Consider the following 17802-nt stretch of genomic DNA (forward strand, 5'->3'; position numbering starts at 1 on the left):
TGTACATATTTGGACAGTAAAAGGTGATGCTTCTGGTGCTGTACTATTTTTCTTTCTTTCTTTGCTACTTCTAACAACAATATGCACAACATCCTTACAAAAAATCTTGAAGAGTTAGGTTCAACTTCCAAAACAGTATTTAAAAAACTGTAATAAAATACAACTTTCTTTCAAAGAACCTATGGAAGAATATTTAGTGTACAAATACACTGATAACTGTAAGCAAACTAAAAAAATAGCGTGATATCAAAGAATGTCATTCAATTAATTTAAAAGTCTAGCTATAGTTAACATAGTTGGCATATTCTGGTACATGAAAGACAGTTACAGAACAGTTTGATTTTTGTTTATGAAATAAGGATGATTTATTATTAACCGTTTTGTTGACAAATATTATTGACACACAGTAATCACCTTCCTGGTACCTAATGCAAATTTCTAAAATGGACGGACAGATGAATGCTTAGTAAATTAGGAACAGCAAGTGCACTGACTTTCGAATTTCATTCCATTACACACAAATAAAAGCACAATTTGACTTTTAGAATTCCATCTCACGGCACAATTTAGGCAACAAGGGGTAAAAGATATAAGTGAATAAACATTTACATCCATGAAGAGGTCAACACGGAATGCAGTATTTACTAGTGGGCAAGGCAGGGTACATGGAAAATATTATATGAAAATTCTGTAAAAGAAAGTGAAGAATCATTTTTGTGATTTTAATAGCATACCATTAGCTTTAAACAACCACCAGGTGCAAAGGTGATAGCTAAAAGAGTTGACATCAGGGACAAGGAGCATTAAAGCAAGTTTTTACATTAGAAAGGTAATGGCTTGGAATGACTAGAGGTTTTCAGTAGAATAAACTGAAAACTTGTAATGAATGCAGGAGGAAAATCAAAAACTGAACAACACTATTTTTATTACTAGGTTTTGTTTTCTGGCAGACCTAAAGCTGACATATACAATGTATTGATATCATGATCTAGGGCAGTGTTTCCCAACCTCGGTCCTGGGGCTGCAGATTTTTGTTCCAACCAGTTTCTGTTTTTAATTGGACTCCTGGGCTAATTAAGTGATGTGTTATTTCCCAAGTTCTGTGTTTTGGGAACAATATAGAAATTAGAAAACTAAGTGTGGTAAAAAATATATATATACATATATATTTTAAACTAGGGGGCTCCGTCTCCTGCTCGCTTCGCTCACCCACCCCCGTGTTTGGTTTCCCAGATATACAATTTAAAGAGATTGATATTTTCATGGGAATTGTTACATATACATTATTTTCACTTTTACTTTAAAAACTTTTGTAAAAACAATGCTTGTCCTTTATTTCCAGCCCCAGGTGTGGTTATATCTGTTTCTAGTAGGACGTATGACGCTGCTCGCATTGTGAAGGGGGGCGGCTGAACGCTACGCTAAAGATATGCTGTCGAATCATCTGCTGTGTTTTTGCTGCCATGGGCTGCCTGTTCTGCTTGTCGCATGTCGTTGTTTTAAGAGCTGTGAGCACATGATGCGTGTCTGCCAAAAGGTTAAATGTCCAATTACTTGTTTTAAATGATGGCTCACTGCCTTGTCTCGTGTGACGTTGTAAAAACAATACTTGTCCTTTATTTCCGTCCCCGGGCGTAGTTAAATGTCTTTCTTGCAGGACGTATAACGCTGCTCGCATTGTGAAGGGGGGGACAGCGTCGATCATCTTAAAGCCTGTCCAGCCGCTATCCGTTTTACCACTTCGCGTCTCTGCTGCTCACGTTGTGATTGCTTCTCCGTGATCATAAATATATACCTGACCGAATTGTGTTTTCTTTGAAATTAAACTTGTTGCTTTAACAGTTGCGGGGCCACAGATTCTCATAGCATATGGTCCATTATTGTGTAAATCTACTGTACGTTTTGTGCATTGAATGATGCGAAGGCGAAAAGACTGCCTGTAATTTCTGATCTTGCTTTGTCATGCTATTTTTTTAATTTACACCTGGTCCTGATGATTATTTACCTATTGTTTGCGCTAATGTCTTTACTATCTTTTTTTTGATACTGTAGTGACTGACGTAATAAAGTTTCACAAAAGTTTTACTTGAACAATCGCCGACTTCGTAATCCCAAACACAACTTTCTAGCACCCTCTCCAACCCCTCATCCCCCGGGTCTTGCCCAGTTTACCGCACCAATCAATACCCTGCTATCAGTCTTCCATGCATTACTCTGCCCTCCCTCAATCGGACGTAACAGCCACTTAAAACAAAAAAGGCTTCAGCCTGGCTGTGACGCTATAATACTTTCGAAGTTTACTGCTTTCATATTCTTTACATTTCTCTGCATGTGTATCGCGCCATCGTTTGTTTGAGCCTTTCGAATTCCCATGCATTCATAATCTCTTATCTGCCTTTTTTTTCTCCAATGCTTTTGGGTCTCTTTTCTCCGTGCTGCTCTTTCATCTTTGCTTAGTCATTGACGTTTCATCTAGAACGTATTGTCCTTATGTGCGTTATATGAGCTGAGAGCACAGGATCTGTGTGTGCTATGTGCCTTTACACGACTGTGTGTTTGCTGTCTGTGCTCTCTTATTTGATATTGTTTGCACCTCGCGGGTCTTTTAAGTGTCTTCCGAGAAGATCACATATCGTCGCCCTGCTTTTCCTTTCCAGGATTTTTTTTTATAACAGAAAGATGTACCAAGCAGCTATATGGGAATAATGTATTTTTTTCTTTTTAACAATATTTTCATCTTGATTTTCATTCTACTTTTCTAGGTGTTCTAATTGTTTAATTAATCCATTATTTACTAATTAGTGGGTCTGATGCTAAAGTAGTTTCAGCCTTTGATTATTCATTTTTGCTTGCCAGTGTGTCTGCTCTGCTCATTTTTAATTGTCATTAATAAGATACAACGAAGGGGAAAAACTGCACAGAGAAAGGGAAAAATATAATCAAATCAACAAAAGAGAGTTAAGCATTTAAATCTATAGCAAAAGCAGAAATGTTTCTAAATGTCTTATAAATGTAAAAGTCATGCTGCTGTGCTTTTCTGAATGTAGAATAAAAAAAAAAAATAATACCAACTAATTAAATGAGATCAGTGTTGTCACTGATTAGGAATCTGGTTGGAACAAAAACCCGCAGCCACAGTGTGCCCCAAGGGCCAAGCTTGGGAAACACTGATCTAGAGGCACAAGAACACGTGTTTGCTCTATTTTTATATTTACCTGTTTCAAAACTGTTTTTTTTTAAGCCTTCTGATGCATTTTTCTTTTTATTCCTTGTGGTGTTATATGCAAAAGATCATTGAGAGACACATACAGTAGACATCACCACTGACCTGCTGCAAGCACTCTAATTCAGTTCAGTATATTTTTGTAAAGCAGTCTTCACTGAGTGCAGGCACAGAGCGCTGTGAGAAGATCTAAGGTGAAATGCAAGTACACATTTTATAAATTACTAAATAGAGAATTAGTTCACATAAAGTCACAGATTTGTTTAAAAACACTGTAACCATACACTTGATAGCATGTGAGTGCAGATTCTCCTTTTGGATTTGATATTTTTGCGTTTTGAAGAGTAAAGGCCTCCTGCTTATCTAATGTTTAAAAATGAAATTTTGCTACTGTGGAATTTAACTGAGATATACTGTATTGGTTATTTTGTCAATTATTACTATTGTAAATGCTGCTATGTCTCACCTACAGTAGACTTGGTTACTTAAAGTGTTTTGTGAAGGATATGGAATTACGAAACTTTGTAGAGAAGTTAGAGAACATCAAACTGATATTCTTTTTTTAATAATGGTTTGTTTTAAATATTTGTTTAAAGTATAATTAATTTCTGTTTGTTAGGAACAAGTGTTCTAGGAAGTGTTAACTGTATTACAATATATGAGTGTATCTATGATACCATGAACTTAATTTTTTTAAATATTCCTAGAACTTTGGATGGTTAGTTTACATATTTAATGAACGGTATGGGCTGCCCAAATAAGAACTGCCCTGCCTTGTTTCCAGGTTTCTTTTTGTGTTTTGTTCCTTTACTTTTTGTCTACTTAAGATCTTTGATTCTCATGATAATAGGTGAAGCTTATTCCTTCTATACTACTCAAGAACTACACATAGTGATGCAGCAACAGAGCAGATACTATTATTCAAGTAGAATAAAGAATCACAAATGGTGGGGCTAGCATTAAAAAAATGTATGTGAATAGAAAAAAAAGTAGAAACTAAACATAGTTGCACTTCATGGTCAGCTATAAATAAGTCATCTTAATAGAGCAAAACATGCACTGCTATTAAATGAATTAAAGGGAACACCGCAAAAGTAACAAAGTAATAAACTAAAAACATGGTGGTAAATAAATATATATTAGACTAGTAATTTCCCTCAAAGTAAAATTCAGTGTGCTACGTTAAACTATAATAGCTTGCACAAAAGGAAAAATTAACACAGCAAATTTATACAGCTGTGCCTTTCTTAAAAGCATTATATTTTAAGGAAGAAAAAATACATTACTTTAAGAATGAAGAAACATAAGCAGCAACACACTCATGTAACAGCAGTAAACTGGTAATCTTAATTAAACTCAGCACAACAGTATCGAAGGTCAAAATGTCAGCCACAAATTAATATATAATGGAATAATATAGAGTATAAATCTGTTGGCTTATAGCATTTGGTTTGTTAAGTAGAATATGAAAAATAATACATTATAATTTATAGTCATGTTATAATATTAAGATTAATACATTCAACAAAAAAATGAAATATACTGTATAAAGGGTTTTGGAAATTTGGCAAAAATATTTCTATGCTTGGAATTTGTTAACTGTAGTAATCCTATCACCTTGAGGGGAAAGAAATATATGTTGCAAAGTTCATTGTGATAAAAGCCAATAAAATATAGTAAATCCAGAAATGTAAAAAAGAGCAGAATCACTGCCTAATCAAAGATACAATAGCTTTATATATCATTATAATACAAATCAGGTCAAAACATGAACTAAATTTTAATACAAGAAAGGTAAATAAGTGCTATGATAAGTAAAGAATACAAATTATCAATGTTTGTTTACAAAAAGGATGATGTGTAAAACTGACATGTTTTCTTGGGGCCTAATAAGCCGAGAAATCCATGAACATCTGATGCTGACTAAAATAGGCAGCAGATATGCAACTTCCTTTCATGAAATGTCATGGAGGAATCATGAGCTTTATTAAAGCTTGGAAAGAGCACTTCATATTTTTTTCCATTTAATTGCACAAGTTATTTCCTTCCTATATATAATTTAATTATAGAAGAGAACATTTAGTTTGGTTAACATTTTACAAAACTCATCAGAAGCCAGAGAAATCTTTTGAAATGAATATGAAGCAGTTATATAAAACTTAAAATGTGTTATGCATAGAATAATTGAAGTAGCTCACCTCATTTTTTAGAAACAGCGGTCCTCAGAAGCCATCTGTTAATGCATTTCTGATTGGTCTCTTCCATACCTCAGCACTATAAAAAAGATGCATACTTTGAATAGGTATAGGCATACAGAATGGTTTGCTGTATTAAATAAAGAAAAAGTATATTCTGTAAAATGTAAGACATACTATTTGTAAATAAATGTGATAAATATTCAAACGTCATTATACAGTATAGTTTTCTCAACCAATCAAGAATTAGGCTGTCTAGAAGGTTAATTTTCTCATTTTTTTCTTACTAACTGACTGAATACTAAACTATCATTCAGTATGCTTGTTACAAATACTGCTGCTCGTAGAATTCCCTTACGTCTTCTTGACTTTGTTGCTGGCTTTAATAATGTAAGGCGAAACACTCTTTAACTGCACGACAACTTACTGGAAAATGCTATTTGTGAATGTGTTCCTGTAACAAGGTTAAATGTGCAAGTTATAAGTGTCAGTCATCATAAAGCCAGACTTTGCACTGTTGGCCTCATTTACTTTGTGTCTAATTGGGGAATAACCATGCTCAGTCCTATCCTTCATTCAGTCATTTATATTGTTAACAAAAGCAGATTTTTCTCACATTACTCGATGCCCATCTGTAGTGATTTCGGAATCAGAGAGCATTTCTGGTGTTTGCATTTCTCTTGTATTCCATGTATTACACAGATTATATGTTACCTACAGTATTATGTTTTCTCTTCCTCTGACAGTTGCAAAATTACTTTTCCTCAGTGATTGAGTGTAGTAGTATCCATATAGTATGATATGGAGAGTAGTTTTAGTGCTGCTGTTATAGAAATTGACAAACCAATGCATAATCCTATTTAAATTAACATAACAATATTTGCAACCCAGATCACGTAACCATCCATTTTTTTTTCTGCTTGTGATGTGCAGGAAAGCTGTCACCCATTGACAGAAGTGTGCAAGTATATAGTAATTGTTTTTACTATTTGTGCCTTCCCTGAAAGTGTAGGAAGCTTGCATCCACAAAGCTTCTTTTGACGATAGCACTGTCTAAAGATAAAAAAGGAGTTGAAAGACATTAATTACCACTAGAGTAAACAAAAAAAAAAACACAAAAAAAAATGAAGATACTTGTGAAGAGTCAAGAGCAAAACACAATGAGGTACCCTCTGGCAATATGTCAATATTCCAGATATGTTTGTTGCAGCACTTCCTGGTGACATTAGCTGTTCTCTCTCTCAATCCACCGCCATCTTATGTGCAACACCACCACTACACTGTGATGTGATCAACTATGGTCCAAATGTTATACACTGTGAAGAACCAAGGCACATACAGCCTCCCTTACCCGACACAGACAGGTAACAACACGAATTACCACACAACACGTGTTCATTTACAGCCGAGGAAGCATTTCTTCTTCACTCCCCCAAAGTACAGCACAGTCCATACAGCACCACAACACAGTTCTTTCTTTAGCTGCCAATTCATAGCCCTACAACTTCCACTCCTCCCTCACAAGCTTTCTCCTCCTTCCTCCCAACTCTGGCTCTCCGAGTGGAGTGAGGCAGCTCCTTTTATGATGGCCCTGGGAGTGTTCCAGGTGTCTCATTAATCGGACCTGGAGTCACTCCCAGGTGTTGTGAGAGCCCAATGAAAGGCTCTGCAGCTCCCCCTGGCAGCCCCTATTAAACCCAACAGGGCTGGGCTGTACCAAACTCCAACTCCCAGCATGCCCTGCAGGAATCTATGGTGTCACAGCCACCCAGGAGAGCTGCCCTCTAGCATCCCGAGGAAGGTATTGCCTTGCCGATGACTCTCTCCCAATCCTTCAATACAATTGGCATCCCGGCCAGGAAATGGCCGTAGCCACATGTCATAATACGAAGAAAATAGTTTTATGGCAGAGAACAACTGAATGTGCTCTTACATGGAGATTTTCACAGAAACAGTGTTCATAGATCATTTTGGGATTCTAAAATACAATTTTAAAATTAATGAAAACATTCTGAATGCTTTGTATTGACTGCTATCAAAGGCAATATTAATTTAATAAATAGAACCAATATTTAACACTATAGGAAAAATTTAAATCACAGAATAACAGTATATCCTTTGCTATAGACTGGGTGCCTACTTATAAAGTATGGAGTTGCCTTTGTCTTTGGTGAAGTTGCAAAGAGTTGTAGCAGTTTCACTGCTACCTCATGTATCCAGAGCCTTTACATAATTTCTTTTGAATACAGTTGACTATTCTCCCTATGCTCATTTGGGTTTTTTCAGTTTCCTCCATCAACCCAAACACACATTAGATGTATTGATCTTAAATTACCCACACAGAAGTGAGTGTTGATATGTGTAAGAGTGGGTCCTTTAGCAGATGGGAAACTCAAGCAAGATTGGTTCCTGCTTTTTATCAGATGCCAGGATTGGCTCCTGGTCCCAAAAGTGAAGCAGAAAAGGGTTTCCTAGAATATAAAATTTATTAATGTATATAGCTTTAAAGTAAAGTATACTAATTTCAGTTTGTGGTTTTAACACTATTGCAGTGCATACAAAACAGCTTAAACTAAATAATCATTTTTCATGTACCCATATTAAAGAAATCTAGTACAAAATTTATAGAACTAATGGTGTTAAATTATTGCTGCCATTGACATCTAGTCTGCAGCTTTGCATCACTCTAAAGAACTTAATCATCCCAGGTCACAGTGCCATGGAGTTCCTGTGAAGAAAGCTCAGTTTGTTTAGGTGATTAATCCATTGGAGTTATGGTGGAAAAACAACAAAAAAAATCAAACTGGCATTTTTCTCTACTCTGCAGGAAAGCAATAAACATTGTGTTGTTCCCCATGGACATTTAGTTTTAGAGATATGTCAATGCAAGTTAGATTCATTTGTGCAATGTGAACACCGTATGAGTAGTTCTTCAAGTAAAATATATATTAAGTTTGTAAAAATGGGCAAATAATGAGCTATTGTGTGATCTAAAATTTAAACATCAGTAATTCTATGACATCTTTTTAATGATATTTTTTTCTGCTTTCAGCCTGCACCCTCACTTCACTTTTATTGAAATTTTACGTACTGCTATTGACTTCTTTTTTCATTATTAGGTATGAAGTAAAAATGTTTGGTAGCATTAATAAGCATCTCATATACTATGTGGCACCACATTATTGTACCATCCAAATGGTTAAAGAGTCTCTAAGATTCTTTACAAAGACATGTCAAGATCAATTTCATTGCCCTCTAAACTGTTCATTTGTAAACTATATTAGAATGTGAAAATTTACACTCACAGATTTTGCGGAATATAAACTAAACTGAAAACAGTGCTTTCTTCCAATGTGTGAACACATGTTTAATTGTCCCATCATGTGGGTAGTCATAATTTGGAGTGTCCTGGCATCCAATCCAGGGAAGGTTTCTCCTTTCCTTTCTCCTCTCCTCTTCAATATATATATATATAGTTTTACTGTCAAATAATGCAAAGAGTACGCGACAAGTGTTTTGCCCTAATTCTGGGCTCATCGGGCGTACACACTCACTGCACCGCCTCTCAGGGAATCGAACCTCGGACGTCAGCTGCTTCTCGCAACTGAAAGAGGGCACCGTGGTGGATGTTTGCAGGCTCACAGACCAACCACAAGCATTACCTAGTAGGTAAACACCCATACAATCAGATTGTGATTCAGACTACAAATGCCATTAACTCTTTCAGGGCTGATGTCGACTTTTGTCAAAAGGAGGTAATTACGATTACGATGGTAATCAACTGTAAACTGTGATAACCGTTACATTTTAGTTGGACTCTCATTGATAGAAGGAAAGTTAGATTCATTGGTTTGACAAAGATTCCATGCGCTCACGTGAGTAGCAAGGTGCACACAATGGCAAAAATGGCCCTGACATCTGGAGAGAGATCAAAACGAATGTGAAAAGCAAAATACTCCGTGGATGACGTCTTGCCTATTATCTTTGAACTGGACTATGACTTGTCAGACTCAGATTTTGATATGTGATTGAAAATGAATGTGAGGTTCCAGCTTCAGCTGATCGGTCGTCAGCTAGTCGTGGTGCTGACAATGCTCGCCAGGGAGGACTGCCACTTAAAAATCAGATTGTAATGCACTGCGACCGTGACTGCTTTTGCTGCTGCCCCAGCCACACAAAGACAGCCTGGCAGCAAGCCTGCCACTCATTCTTGGCAAACTTGGCAAACTGGCAGCCACAGCATGCAGCAACAGACATTTTATGTTGATTTCTGTGTGAAACCATTGTTTTTTTAGAAAAAATATTCATCCCTCAAAGAGTTAATATATATATATATATATATATATATATATATATATACATACTAGGGGGCTGTGCCCCATATTCGCTTTGCTCTACCGCCCTACAACCCTTACCCCTGGGGGCGCGCTTCACGCTAGCCACTTCATGTCTCTGCCGCTTGTGTTTTGAAGGGGGGTGCTGAACGCACACTAAAGACGGATCAGCTGCTGGCTAGCTGCTACTGAGCTGCGTGATCTGCATGTCACGCTGCACGTTAATCATTTAAAAGCCTGTACAGCAGCTGTCCTTTTCTCTCACTTCCTTGTCTCGTGGGACGTTAAAGTGTCCCTAAGAAATTGTTTGTAAGTAGGGCATGATGTGCAAGAAATCTCGTGGGACTTCAAGGTGTCTCTCTAAGATGATCATATCTCGACCCAAGATTTTTTATATAATAGATATATATATATATATATCTTCTATTGTCCATCTGCTTCAAGGTTTGACGTTTTGCATACATATTAGCTCAAACCAGTCTAACCATTCTCCTCTTGTATCAACAATGCCTTTTTGCCAAGAGAACTGCTACTCACTGGATATTTTCAGAACATTCTCTGTTAAAGCTAAAGATGGTTGAGCATGATAATCCCAGTAGATCAGCAGTTTCTGAGATAATCACACCAGCCCGTCTGGCACTGACAACCATGTCATGTTCAAAGTTAATTATATTACCTTTTTTCCTCATTCTGATGCTTGGTTTCAACTTCAGCAGGTCATCTTAACAATGTCTACATACCTAAATGTGTCGAGGTGCTGCCATGTGAATGCCTGATTAGATATTTACATTAACAAGTGGTTGAACAGGTGTACCTAATAAAGTGGATTGTGAATTCATATATTTAGCAAGGCTGTCAAAGCTACAAACTATTAGCTAAGGTTACAAGATATTAGGTAATTAGTATATTGTAAGTGACCTCATTTGTACAATTTTGTTAAATGGTTTCTATGTCCTCTATATGTATAGTACATTTGTATTATATGTTGGCCTTATTTACCTATAGATTTTTGCAGCTCACATTTTTAATAAAGATTCTTTGTATGTACTTATATTTAAGATGTATAACTCTCATCAAATACAAAGCCTTTAAGGAGCATTAACTGATTTTACTGAGTGTATAAATTAATGAGAAATAAGATATTATTCTCTTTTAAAAATATTCCTCGAGCTCTCAGCAAATGTTGCTTCTGGGGCTAACAATAAAAAATTGATTGTCAGATGGGAGTCATGTTCATAGCTGGATGATGCCAAGACTGCGATTGGGTGATTGCTTTTTGTCCAATTTAAACGCTATGTCTTGTTGTGGGAGTCTCACAGAGAGACCTCAATATATCTGTAATATCCAAAATTTTTCTTCTTAATCTGTTAGTCATGTGTCAGGCTGCAAGATATTTCTCTCTCACCAATCACAGATACATCAAATTAGGATTGACCGCATGTGCTATTCATCATTAACTTAGTTGGAAACATTTAATAGGTGTAAAGCAATCAAATGGGGAGTAGGTACAACTATTTATTCTCTCCTTACAAGTTAGTCAGTCATTTTCCAACCCACTATATCCTAACACAGGGTCACGGGGGTCTGCTGGTGCCAATCCCAGCCAACACAGAGTGCAAGGCAGGAGCAAACCCCAAGCAAGACACCAGCCCACCGCAGGGCACATACACACACACACACCCACACACACCAAACACACACTAGGGACAATTTAGGATTGCCAATGCACCTAACCTGCATGTTTTTTTTTACTGTGGGAATAAGCCGGAGTACCCGCAGACATGGGGAGAACATGCAAACTCCTCCTTACAAGTCTTAAGCATAAATTTACTTAATTCCTAAAATGTGCCTAAAACTGAAACAAAGCCATTACATATGGGTGTGGCATTTACCCCAAATGCAACATGGATGGATAGAAGGCTAGACACCCACTGCTACTAGTAATTAGGTGGAAGGTCTTCTTGCATTACACAGTGAGTTAGTCAGTCTTGCTGGTGGGGCCTTGGCTGTGTTGAAACCCAAACTATTGATTTGCCCTGGTATTTATGTCTTTTTCTCACTTTCCTGTGGCATTATTAGACCAATGAGGTGTCAAAATGTAGGGGCGGACACTGACATACTTACTGTGGTGGTCTCTGGTCCCTTGACCAATCCCATGCACGTCTTTCCTTTCTTCTAATTTCTTCCATTATTCAGTGTTTTACCCATGACACCAGTTTCACAAGGCATGCCTCATGCTTTTACACCTTCAAACCATGCTGACTTCAAACCCCCCTCTTCACTGGTTGTAGCAGTTTAGCACATTTTATAACAGAGTAATTGCTAGTACAGCTAACTCTAAAATGTCATGTGTTTTTGAAGTACATGCTTTTATCTGTTATATTATGTCTCTGATCAATACATGCTTAAGAGATAGGAAACACACAGTGCGTAAGTATTTATAGTTCATCCCAGTCTATTCCCACATCTCCCTAAAAGTCACCATTTGGGTTCCTCTGTAGAACTGTGCCCATGTTTTTTGTGAATCTTGTTTCATTTAGTGCCATCACAAACTTGTAATGGAGGGTTTTGGACAAGGTGGGGGAGGTGGAGGATCAGAGTGAGGGGCATTGTTTGTTTTGTGTTTTACTAGTTTAAAACTGTTCTAATAACAATCTAATTAAAAATAATAATGAGAAATAATAGCCCAGGATTTGACTTCATTTTTTTTGTACAAATTGTACAAAGGGTATATTATACAGTGTCACACATGTGAGACTGGGAGGCAGCTAAAGAGCCTGAATAATAGTAATACCATGCCAGACCAGGGGATGGCGAGCTGCACTGACTTTCTCTCTAAACCCTTTGCAGATGATCCACGGGAAGTCCCGCTAGGTCCCAGCGTCATTGATGACATCACGTCCGATTCCGGTGCTACTGCTGATGGCTCTTCCGGTCAAAATGACATCTTTTCTGGTTCTGGTCCAGTTGATGTCACTTCTTTTCCAGGCCTTTAAAGCCGCCATATTCTCACACTCAAATCAGTTCTGTTCTGGACTCAAACCTGAATACAACTAATCTACACAACCCTTTCTGCAGCCAGAGCACAATATACGTGTGGCTGCCCCAAACCTTTTTGATGTCTTCTTGTTATTCTTGTGACTACAGAAATATAGTAATTGTTTCCCTTTAAGAAAAGAACTTAGGAAAAATACATTGACTTGTTCTATTTACATAAACCAATTTAATAAACAAATGATATACAGTATGTGTCCAGCAAACACTAATAGATATTACTCTACAATATACTAATAAAAAATGACTAGAGGCACAGCTTGACCATATCTAATTCTTTTTTCAGTCATTTCAGCTCTTGATATTGTCATTTAATATGCAATATATTCATAAAAGTACAAAAGTATTTGCATGTATTAGTGCCAAAACAAATGACAACACAAATGCATGTAAATTTAGACTATGAAAAAAAGTGAATTTCTGCCTTTCCAAACTAGAACGCAACTGACAAATCAAGAAATTGAGCATTGACTGGGTATAAAACATAAAAGCTACAGACATACAGGAGACAACACAAGAATACATGTTTCCATCACGTGTGAAATGAAGAAAAACATATGATGTTGCTAAGATTGGAAATAGGGAATATAGTGGGAAACACTGGTATTCTAAGAGGAATGTTAAAACCATTTGTTCTAACTATACTTTTTTTTACAATAAGCCATCACAAAGGTTTAGCACTGTTGCTTTTGAAATACACTTAAATAAAACAAAAAGAAAGAGTTTTAAAAATGTGACTTACACTTTTACATTCAGCTGTAAATGTTTTTTTCATTTTTTTTTTTTTTATCAACCTTTCTCATGAAAAGTACTAGGGTGTTGTACCGTGTTAGCCTTTATAAATGTAGTGAAAAGTCAACCAAAATAACTCCTTTTATTGGCTAACTAAAACATTACAATATGCAAGCTTTCGAGGCAACTCAGACCCCTTCTTCAGGCAAAATGTAATCAATGAATCACGTAATAATGAAAAGTAAATAGCATTGTAAATACAAAAAATCTGTAGGTTTAAGGCTGAAGCACACTTTAGGAGGAGATGAACTTTAACAGGTGTGGACAAAGCAGAACACCACAATCACAAATTAATATTTTAATAGCTGGAGCTCTATTATATTAAGCACAGTTGGGAAAACCCGCTTTATCAAAATCCAGAAGAATGGGAAACTAAATTTAACTTCATAGTAAATGCAATGTGCAACAAAAGAAGGTGAGGTACTTTCGTTTAGGATCTCTGCTATTATTAATGCTTTTATGAGTCATGTGCAGACACTCAGCATTATAATAACTGAGATCACTCCCCCAATTATTTGTAACAAATCATCAATGATTATACATGGGAAGCACCCGCCCACGCATTTTGTACTAATTATGAAGGGGTGTGTGTTCTGTACAATGAGGATTCTCTGCTGCTTTCAGAGATACAGGAAACTATGTTATTTTAGGATAATCCTTCATTTCAGAGATGAGAAAAAGTTGAAATAAAAATAAGATTTTGTTAATGCTAGGAAATTTACCAGAAGCACAATTTAAGTGCAGTTTGAAACCTCTGATAGCTGGCTTCTGTCAGATGCTGTACCTTTAATATACATTAGCAGATGTACTTTTGCTTATATACCTGTAAATATATAAACATTTAGAAAGATATTTTTACCTCACATGCTGGAATGTATTTTTATTAAAAATCTTGAAAATATTTATATCATGACTTACTTTTTTTAGGTTTATGAAAATTAAAATATGCCCCTTACAGCACAGAAATATGATTCATTCATTTTCTGACCCTGCATATTTTTATGTTTCTGTAATATGTAAAATTGATTCAACACTAATATTACCCATTTTAAAGAGCAAGACAATTGCTTCTTTTGTTTTTATTTTTGAGCACATTGTGTGGTTATCAAGACATACATAGCATGAGGAAACAAATTACAGACAGTACAGGCACCTTGAAGAATCTAAATTGATGCACTTGTACTATTTTCTGTTGTTGTTTTGACACAATATATGTTTAAATTCATATTTTTCAAAAGGGCAATAAGCCCCCATGTCCACTGAATTGTAGTAAGTTATTGATAGTTATATATCACTGAATTTTTGAGTTTATTGGTGGTGTTTTTTGGTAAAACATCAGGATTAATCAAACAGTGTCTCATTATTAGTGCTCCAATGTTGGCTATAATTCTTCATGATGAGAAAGAAACTACCTGAAGTTTCTTTTGCTAGAATTAGTAAAAAATGGGAGAATGTACTAGTAGTATTTGAATTGTTGTATGATCATTCAACATGCAAAACCATTCATCACAAATTTTTAATCTCCATTTACAGTACAAACTGACTTTGGTTTATAATTACTGAGTAATTTCAATTTGAGTTAAATAAACAATAATTATAGATAGCATATAGACTTAAAAATTAGTTAAATTAATTGGTGAATATTGATTTTAAACATTAATGTCCATTTATGCACGCTACAGTCATTCCCCTAATTTATGCATTTTGGAGTCTGTGTAGATGGTTGTTAACTTTCCAGCCTCATGAGTACTTTAAGAAAACACAGTGTGAAATTAAATTTGGTTCTGGGTTGGTACCCGTGAGTTATGGTACAAATTTTAAAAGGACATTTGCTAACAACTATTGTTTGAATTTCACATATTTGCTTAAAATTAAGAACACAAAAGTAAAAACTGACTTTATAGAAAGTGATAATAGTAGTCTAGCCCCATGTTAAGTAAAATCAATAGCAGTAAAATTAAATTCAAACTCAAACTGCTTAGAAATACTAGAATTAGCAAAATCAATAATTATTCACCTAAAAATTGGCTTCTCTTCAAAGCATCAATAAGAATGAATGAATTTTTCATTTAGCATAATTTACTAATCAATATCGTCACTCTGTTGGAATGGTTAGTCTGCAGCAAGTTTTTATCTGTTGCTCAATATCTACCAAGCAGATTGTGAGGGGCAAGCATCCATATAGTGACAGGCACAGCATGCAAATTAGAAAACACTGTCATTAACAAAATGGAAATACTCACCAAAAGGGGGAACAAATAGCAACATAAGGAAGCTACCAAAGGATAATTTTGTTCTGACATAAACAAAATATATATTAAATGATACACACATTATTCTTTACTTTAAAATAAAAATTATTTACTTTATTGCAAATTGTAATTGTAAAATGTATATGTATTCTAAAATAATGTGTAGTTTTGAATATTATTACAGTTTATGTTAATATCTATCTAACTAGCCAGTGCATTACAAAATAAACCACCTACTGTATACATGTACTCCTGCATAGCATTAGTACAAGACAACTATTGTCTTAGATTGAATATTGAAACTTTAAATAGTTTCTTGAGTTTGTTTTTTCGTAATTTTTTTGTAATGACAGTGTTCATTGTGTGTTCAATGAGTTTTCAACGAGAGTGTGCATTGGCTGTTTGAGTTTGAATACCACCACTAACTGGTCAACTGGTCAGGACACAAGGAAAAAGGCGTAATTTGAATATTGCTGTTTGCAATGACTGTCTGCATTACCTGCATGTGCAACGCTACCAGTATAACTAAAAGGAGCAAAAGAGTCTTTCTTGATAATTAAGTGTGTCTGTTTGCCACAATATTTAAAAAGCAGCCATTCAAAGCAAACAAAGAACACTGCACTGTTTTATGGTGCACAGACTACACAAGATTGTACTGTTTCAGAAATTTTCAGAATTGTGGCTGAACTAGCCTGTAAAACCACAAAATGGAGATTGAAATGGCATGTGGAGCATTTGAGAAAGGAAAGTTGGAATCCCAGTCAAGACTCAACAACAATATTTTCCTAGTTAAAGACTTTTAAGTTATATACTGTTTAGATTTTTATTGATTTTAAATTGATATTATACTGTAGCATGAGAGTGGGATGTGCATTTTTCAAGTTTATATTCACAGACAGAAACCCGGTGTAATATTCTGTTAGTAGAAAATAAAAGCAGTAATAATAATAAAACATTTAATTTAATTGTGCCTTTCAAGGCATACAAGATACAATTACAATATTTAACCATAAAATAGATGGTAGCATACTTTTTCAAATGTACACAACAGAATTCCATACTCTTTATGAAAATTCTATTCTATTGGTGAGTAATAGTTTAGTTTGATTTAATAAAATATTTATATTCTGTATTTCATCAAATGTTACAGTATGTTTTATCCCTATTCTAAGAATATGTACTGTGTAGCAGTAAGAACACCATTTACTGTTATTGTCAAAAAAGTACTGATTTAATATTACAGTACTTAATAATAATACTGATATCGTAACATATATAAGCAGCTAAAACATATAAGAGGTGATTGTTTTGGAAATATTTAGATTTTTTATGAACTTGAATTGTATTTATAGTGGTAATAGCTAATGTGGTGCAGGTTGTTCAAAGGCCAATCAAAGCATTAACGTTTGTTTTCTTTCAGTAGCTGCAAATCGGTTACACTGCTGTCTTTGAATCCCAAGCACAGCCATTGTCTGTGTGTAATTCACTGTGTGTATAAAGTCAATGTCACATTATTCGACTTCTAGTCAAAGGGTATGTCACATTTGCTAACTGTATTGCTAATGTTGTCCCAGATGATGTCAATTTAAATGACTAAAAATAGTTGTCCATGTCTCGTTTAATGACTGAGCACCTAGATTCCAGCATTGCTATTCTTGCTGCTGTCTGGCTCAGTGTTGAAAGTTCACACCTCACAAGAACTAGCTCAAAGTTCAGTTCACACAGATTAAAATTAATAACTTCACGTTCATAGTTCACCATTTCAATTTTAAACTAGTTCATGTTGAGTTCATTTTGTATTTTTAAGGCTATTACAGTGTTCTTGAATAAAATACAATAATTATAGCGACTTTTTTATTTAAGTACACTTATATTGAGTTATACCCGGCAACAAAGACGTATAACCATATATGCTAATATCGTCCTGGTCAAAAAGAAATTAAATAGATGCA

At 35.3% G+C, this 17802-nt stretch overlaps 1 protein-coding gene across 5 annotated transcripts in view; it reads right to left on the minus strand.

Annotated features, from left to right (window-relative positions):
* Window positions 1-17802, minus strand: part of mgat4c (mgat4 family member C) — an 817959-nt gene that overhangs the window by 58231 nt on the left and 741926 nt on the right. For all 5 annotated transcript variants that reach the window (XM_039761776.1, XM_039761773.1, XM_039761774.1 and 2 more), the window contains one exon: window positions 5422-5497. The gene's annotated coding sequence lies outside the window, so the exon portion shown is untranslated. The remainder of the gene's footprint in view (window positions 1-5421; window positions 5498-17802) is intronic.

The sequence above is a fragment of the Polypterus senegalus genome, chromosome 8, assembly GCF_016835505.1.
Source record: "Polypterus senegalus isolate Bchr_013 chromosome 8, ASM1683550v1, whole genome shotgun sequence".
Lineage (NCBI taxonomy): Eukaryota > Metazoa > Chordata > Cladistia > Polypteriformes > Polypteridae > Polypterus > Polypterus senegalus.